The following is a 7,643-nucleotide window of genomic DNA, read 5'->3' on the forward strand; positions in this document are numbered from 1 at the left end:
TGTACGAATGTATATTTATGCGTATAGGTGCTCCAAGCGCCGCATTGAAACCATAAATATATTTAGCATTTGGCTTGGTCCTGTAAAGCTTCGCAATTGGTATAATTTACAATAGTTAAAGGAAACACATCTTCGTCTTCGGCTCACCCTTTAAATAAAAATATCAGCATGAACATATGTATGTAGATATGTAAGCAGCTGACCTATCAGCAAATTTCCGAAGCAATTAAAAGTTTCCTTCGTTGGAATAAAAGAGAGCAAAATTTGAGGTTATAGTTGAATTATAAATATTTTGGATTAAATTGGAAATAAATATCAAAAATGTTCGCAAGCATTTTAATTAAATAAAGGTTTGTTCGTTAGCAGCTAATCGCCAGCTATTTTCAATAGCGACCAGCAAGGCAGTAAACTCTTCGTAAATGAGAGATCCACAAAACGTATGCGTCCACAAAACGCACACCGGATATAAGTTTTTTTATTGATAACACCAAATGGATTGTTCGCAACGAAGAAACGCGATAGTAAGATTGTAAAGGTCTTGCAATAGTGCCCACGGTGGCTGTACTCCTACCTACCTGCCTTTCTTTCTTTATGGAAAGATATTTGTAACAGAAAGAGAGAGATTGATAATATAAAACTTGCTTGCGAAATTCTCTCAAAAATTAGAAGATTCTAAGCATCATGAAATAAAGCCAATATTCAGATAAAGAATGTCGGTAAATAAAACATATTCCAATTTCTTCTTCGATTTTCTTATAATTTGCTCTAAAATTCCGTGACCTCAGTTATCAAATACAACAATATTTACCTTATTTTATTGCGATGCGACTTTAGTTTGTATTTATAAAACTCATTTCACAAATTGACTTGTGAATTAAAATAGCCAAGTGCCTAAACCTGATTTACTTGCTTTCGCGAAAAAGGTAAACAAAAGGTGCCGATCGTTTCGCTAATTTGCGAAAATCAATTTCAAATTAAACCTCAGCAAGAAAAGAAATGGGCTACAATCTCAGTATGTTTTGTGGCATTTTCTATTTTTATCTTTTACTCCCTTTTTCGATACTTTAACTTTTAATGTATAATTCAGCGGATAGTTTTCCTTTGGGATTCGATTAATGAGCAAAATATTTGACTCGTAATTCTACTAAATTTTTCTCATTTTCCCTCTCGTTTCGGTTGCGAAATTAAGAAGTCGTAATACAAATTAGAGAGCTTGTTTGTAATTACTGAAACTAACAAATAGATATTACGATATCTATTTCCAAATTGTGAAGATGACTGGACAAATTGATTTCAGGACGTCTTTCTGTCTATTCATCTGTCTGTGCAGGCGACAACTTGAGAAAGAATGGAGATACTTTGAAGAAATTTGATACAAGTTTTCCTTAAAAATCTGAAATGATTTGCATTGCAAATGGGTTAGAAAGACGTTAAAGAAATAGCGTCTGTGAAAAGAAATTGTTAACAAGTGGGCTTGGTCTTGCCCACTAATACAATACTTCAGACATATATGTACAGTCGAACTTCCATAACTCGAATCACTATTATCCCAAAAAAACTTCGACTTAGAGAGACTTCGAGTTATAGAAAAAAAATTTTTTTTTTAAAGAAACTCAATTGCTACTTTAGAGTATATTAAATGATGAATATGTATTTGTTGTTTAAAACACACATTACAGAAAACTGTAATAAGTTACAGTGAAGTGAAGTATTCAGAAATTAGTGACTGAAAATTTTGTTTTTTTTTTGTATTTTCAGTAAAAAATGACTCTAATTTGTTTAAAGCCGTATAGTGCTCATCAGTTGTAGTGTCATTTGTTTGCAAATATAAACTCAATGTTCGGAAAGCATTTGGAGGCTGGCTTCTACCGATCCCTCGCCGTCACTCTCCGTTCCGCTTAATATTGGATCATCTAATTCAGGGCAGTAATTCTCAACAATATCAGCATCCGTAGGAAAGCCAGTTGTGCAAAGGTCATTATCTACTGCAATATAATCCTGAAGAGTAGTACTGCAAGTTATTTTGTTTGCTTTTAACCATGCTTCGTAATCAGCTTCAATTACATTTCGATATTCATCAGTAGTACTTAAAAACTCAGAGGTATGTCATCTTCCTCTTCCCATTCAGAGTATTGACCAAATCCAGCTTTTTTGAAGCAATTCGCTATGGTTTGATTTTTGACGTCAATATCCCAAGCTTTTGTTACATGATTGATGCAATCCGTAAGTGTAATATCTTGTTTTTCGTTTGCCTCTATACGCTTTAGTGCTTCTTTTACTATTCTGGTACGATAAAAAACTTTCAAGTTTTAAATTACTCCCTGATCCAGCGGCTGTAATTTAGAGGTCATATTCGGTGGAAAAAATGCCAGTTCAATGGCTTTCAGTTTGCTTTGTACGTCTTTAGAATGTGCTGGGCAATTTTCAAAAAACAATAAAATTTTTCGGCCAGTACTTTGAAAGCGCTTATCCAAATTTAGAACCCATTCTTCACAAATTTGGTCAGTTATCCAGGCCTTGGAGTTATAGGCCAGGATACTCTCTGTTGTAGAATGAGAGAAAAACACATTCAGAGTTATAGAAGTCATAATTATGTACTTTCGTTCGAGTTATGGAGAACTTGAGTTATGGATAGTTCGAGTTACGGAAGGATTTATATGAAATTAGCTCTTAATGCTACTGCCAACCCATTTAGTTCGAGTTAGAGAAAATTCGAGTTAAAGAAGTTCGAGTTATGGAAGTTCGACTGTATATCGCAAACAGTTTAAGCTAATCAATCAAACTCGCTAATGCCAAGTCCTTCTAGTCCTCCCTCATACAGCCCAAAATAGCTGAAATCGGTTGATAACAACGCCTAATTTCCAAATATTGGTTTTCCAAACGCTTGAGAACCTTTAATACCAATTAAGAGAAGTACTAAGTTTTAGGGAAAAAATGTTGCACAAGTGTAAGATATACCCACTTTTGGCTGAAATATATTACGTCAGCAACTATTAAATCAATTTCACATATAAATTTTAATATATATTCTGATATTTTACCACTACATTATGAAAGTGATCGAAATCAGAGTACAACCACGTCTTCATCCGATATTTCATAGTTTTAAGATCTATCAGATTTTTCACCTTATAATTCCATTATAAATGAAGCACTACATTTGCTGTAGCACTCGATAATGATTCCATATTAGAAAGCTATGGGTATCGGAGGCCTATGTAATAAGTCCTTAGTTCGTGTCCTATTATACTTTGACTGAATGTTAGTTATTGATATCTATCTGTTCTGGGCTATTAAAATGCTTATAAAGCTCTCTTTTGATCAACCCCAGCGACCTCGGTATTGACTTCACTTTTCATTTGCCTAAAACTGCACCAAGTGTGGTCAACTTGTCGGCTTTTTCGTAGAGCAAATAATTCTTATGGCGGGGAAGCTAAATTTTGGAGTGGAATTGATTTGCCAGTGATCACAATGCCTTTTTACAATTAGTAGTCAGCCAACCAAAATTTGTGGTGTCAATCATACCAGCATACTATCCGTGTATGGTTGCTTTCTGTGTGGTTGCTTTCTGTATCGTTCCGTAGTTATTCAATGGAACACAATAAGCCTTCTCTATACAGGTACCTAGCACTTTCGCTTGGAAGATGCTGGCTGGGTTTGAAAGCCGGATACAGATAGAGACTTCAGAGACTTATAGAGTGCTCTGCTATTCGAAACAATAAAAAATAAACTATTCGATAAAAAAATCATTATTATGTTGCACTTATTTTGTATTTCTAAATTACTTTCACAAATCGTTTTTCTGGTCCAGCATATTATGTGAAAGATCCAAAGCGGAGGGAGTGTCGAATATATCCATTTGTAAATTAATATGTAAATTAAATGTTGCAGACACTTTTATGAGTGGCAATAAAATTTTATGAATTTTAAGTGCCAAAAAACTATGCGAGAACTCTCCACTATGCAAATCAATCTACTCTTTATTTAGTGGCAAGCCAGCACTCGTATGGTTATAGTTAATGATGTCTGCGCAACTATTTTTAAATCAACAAAAATTTTACCAAAAATGCAAAATATGCATACAAAACTAATTCAGCTAGTATTTTTCCGCCACATAATACTATCAACCCAATTTGTATAACGCCCACGCTGTGTTCGGTGAAAACACAAACGGATGCAAGGTGTCGCTTACTCCAGCCAATCCTTTTCCTTTTCAAAAATAAATTTTACAAAAATATTCGCAAATTTAATTTTGCAGGATTACAAGAACATCTATTTACACTCATACATCTACGTCTGGGCGTGCTAGGCACGTGGGGCAAAATCAACAAAATGTCGACGACAAAGGAGTAAAAGTGCAATGGCGAAATCAACAGATAAATATTTGCCCAACAGCGTAGGATAGCGTTGCTACGTTAGTTTAGGCGGCAACGAGGGCGTCTACGGGGCGAGCGCTAACACCGAACTCATTTGCATGCCGAATAGAATAACTTTTTAAAGCTTCGGAGCTGTGGAAGTAGCTCTAACTTGATAATGCAGAGGCGTTCAAAAATGCCATTTGGATAATGAACAGTCACATGTAGACGTACGTAAGTATATGAAACGAGCATGAGCAATAAGCATGGACGATGAGCTTCTTTCCTAAGCTGCTTTTATTAAATTGAATCTTGGATATTTCTTATAAATTATTTACTTTTGCAGAAAGAGAAATTTCAAAAAATTGCTCACGCATCTAAAAAACTTTGTTAGTGTTCATTTTATTACAGTAGCTCACCAGTAAGTAGGCAGTGAATAGTTTTAAAAAATATTACATGTCTCAAGGCAAGTTTTTGTGCTGTCGGGGGAAAACAATTTATGGGAAATATATTTCTGGGTAATTGCCGCTAGAGTACACTCACTATGTTCAACGGATTTCGCCCATAGTGACTGTTTCCTTCTTTTCAGACACAAAGAGTGGCATTTGGAAGCCTCATAGCTTTCCAATATGGTATCAATATTGATTGTTACAGCAAATGTATTACCTATCATAGCTGCTTTAAAATAAAGCCATATTTTTATCCAAGAAACGCTCGCTAAATGTTAAATCAAAGTTAAGTTCTACGAAGTCAAATTACCACAACTGAAAATATCAGAAGCATATTTTAATTATCTATTAGTAAAAACAGCTAACGGAAATTACTAAATTTGAATCAACTTGGATCGAAATCTCTCATACAACCAAATATGCATATTCGGTATGCAACCAAACATAATATTCAATAATGTATATAGGACCCATGGAGCCTGCATCAGCTTCTTTGTAGAATAAAGCATGCCCGACGATTAGAATTTAAGTGTGCTCCGCGCAATCCACAAAAAGGGAGACCCTTCAATCTACCTTAACTACCGTGGGAAAAGCCTCCTCAACCTACATATACTTGTAAGGTTCTATCGACTGTATTGTGTGAACAGCAAGAAATGGAACTGCCTCTATGCCATTATGTCCGAACTCGTTATACCCGCAAAGCAAATACGGCTATGTGAACTGATGTTGAGCAATGCCAAAAGCTATGTCAGGATCGGGAAGGACCTCTCCGAGCATTTTGTTACCAGGCGAGGTTTCAATTAAGGGGACTCCCTATCGCGTAATTTCTCCAACCTATTGCTGGGTAGAGAAGGTACAATCTTCTATAAGGATGCACAGCTGCAGGTGTGCCGTTAGTTTTGTTTCTCCAGACTGGGTAAGGACTCGAAGCAAATGAGTCTGGTTATGAACGAAGGCAAGTCGAAATATCTCTTGTCATCAAACAAACAGTTCTCGCTGTCAGACAAACCCAACGTGGAATAACTCTTGCCAACACGTGCTACTTCGCATTGAGTAGGCAATTGAGAAGTAAAGTCCTCTCTCGACGAACAAAGACCAAATTCTATAAGTCATTCATCATCTCCATCCTACTGTACTGTGCAGAGATATGGACGATGACAACATCTGATAAGTCGGCGTTATGATTTTTCGAGAGAAAGGTTCTGAGGGAGATTTATGGTCCTTTTGTGAATTAGAAACTTCGAATACCGCAGTCGATAGAACGATAAGCTGTATGAGATATATGGCGACATTGACACAGTTCAACGAATCAAGAGATAGCGGCTATGTTGGTAAGCTCATGTTGAACCTATCGAAGAGACCACACCAGCTTTGAAGGTATTGGTTGCAGTACCCGCTGAGGAAGCAGAGGAAGAGGAAGACCTCCACTACGTTGGAAAGACCAGGTGGAGAAGAACCTGACTACACTTGGAATCTCCGATTGGCGCCAAACAGCGAAAAGGAAGAAGCTATTGTAAACTCGGGTAAGAGGTATCTACACCAAAAAGGAAGAAGAACAGTTCTCCCCGGCGATATACGCAGAAAAGTTAAGCCTGCGTACGTATGTTACTAGCTATTGCCTGTTGCTAATTTGATAAGATGATTTTATTATTTTATACAGATATTAAGTTGACTCTAGGGATTTCATGTCGGGATCAATACATACTACAAACAATAAATTATATGCAAATTGTGTGCTTACTCACCAGCAAGGCCTTATAGAGCGGGAGCGTCTGCGGTCCGAGCAGGAATTTCACAAAATCAGTCTGTGTGCAGTTGAATTTCGAATTGTTTGGATGGCACGGGTTTAATTCTTCGTCGTCGTAGTTGCTGTAAATATTATGTGTATTTGTCACCCAACTATCAGCATCAGTGCTCGTATTCCTCGCATTCCCTCTAGTGAAATCGAGCACCGCGCTTTTTCTCCGCATTCCTTCATTGACGGTGGTGAGTGTTGTGAATTTGTGGCGATAACGACACATTGTGGTAGTCCACAATATTATTATTGGCTGACACCGCTGCTGTCGGTGGGATGGCTATTGTGTTGACGGCGGGCGTTGTATCGATTACTGTGCTTACTAATTGTTTGCCAAAGTCGTATGCAATTGTGCTTAGGTTGGCGATTAACTCGTTGAAAGCATTCTCACTACCGTTATTCAAGAAGCCATCGAAAAAGCCAACGTCTGTACCGTTCGCGTAATGTTCATCAAGGAACGCATTGCTGTTGTTGAAGCTTTCAGCGATTAAATTATTGGTGAAAGCATAGCTGCTAGTATTTGTGTGGATGGTGGGGACTTCGGTGGTTATGTTCAAAGCGGGCGCTAGTAAATACGTTTCGGCCGTTATTTAGCTTGTCATTTGTTTGGCATTTTGCACTATGGATAAAGATCTTTCTACATCGTTTTGTGTTATAAAAATTGCACCGGTGAAGGGTAAATAGCTTCGGTGCTTTATATCAATTGCAAAGTTTTCTTGAAATGCTAAATGCTAAAGCAGCACCTCAAAGCTTAGAGGACCAGTAACTAGGGAAGACGAAAAAAATGCTTTAAGTTAGCGTAGTGGACCGAATAAAAAAATTCTGCTTTTAGGAATACCTAAGATCTCACTTTTAGAACTTCACACAATGTTAATAGTCATTCAACTATCACTTTCCCTGCCAAATCTACATATGTTTTTGCATAGCTGCTCCTGGCAAGCATAACTCAGTGTTTATTCCGCAACTACCAACACACTTACGCGTGATTTAGAACGCCAACACACCGTGTTATTAAATTCTTTGACGTAACTGAAATTTACTTCA

At 37.0% G+C, this 7,643-nt stretch overlaps 1 protein-coding gene across 1 annotated transcript in view; it reads right to left on the reverse strand.

The window, feature by feature from the left end:
- Positions 1–7,211, reverse strand: part of LOC126761477 (neuropeptides capa receptor) — a 229,931-nt gene extending 222,720 nt beyond the window's left edge. Inside the window, exon 1 of the mRNA XM_050477667.1 lies at positions 6,923–7,211. The gene's annotated coding sequence lies outside the window, so the exon portion shown is untranslated. The remainder of the gene's footprint in view (positions 1–6,922) is intronic.
- Positions 7,212–7,643: the final 432 nt, after the last annotated feature.

Source organism: Bactrocera neohumeralis, chromosome 6 (assembly GCF_024586455.1).
Source record: "Bactrocera neohumeralis isolate Rockhampton chromosome 6, APGP_CSIRO_Bneo_wtdbg2-racon-allhic-juicebox.fasta_v2, whole genome shotgun sequence".
Lineage (NCBI taxonomy): Eukaryota > Metazoa > Arthropoda > Insecta > Diptera > Tephritidae > Bactrocera > Bactrocera neohumeralis.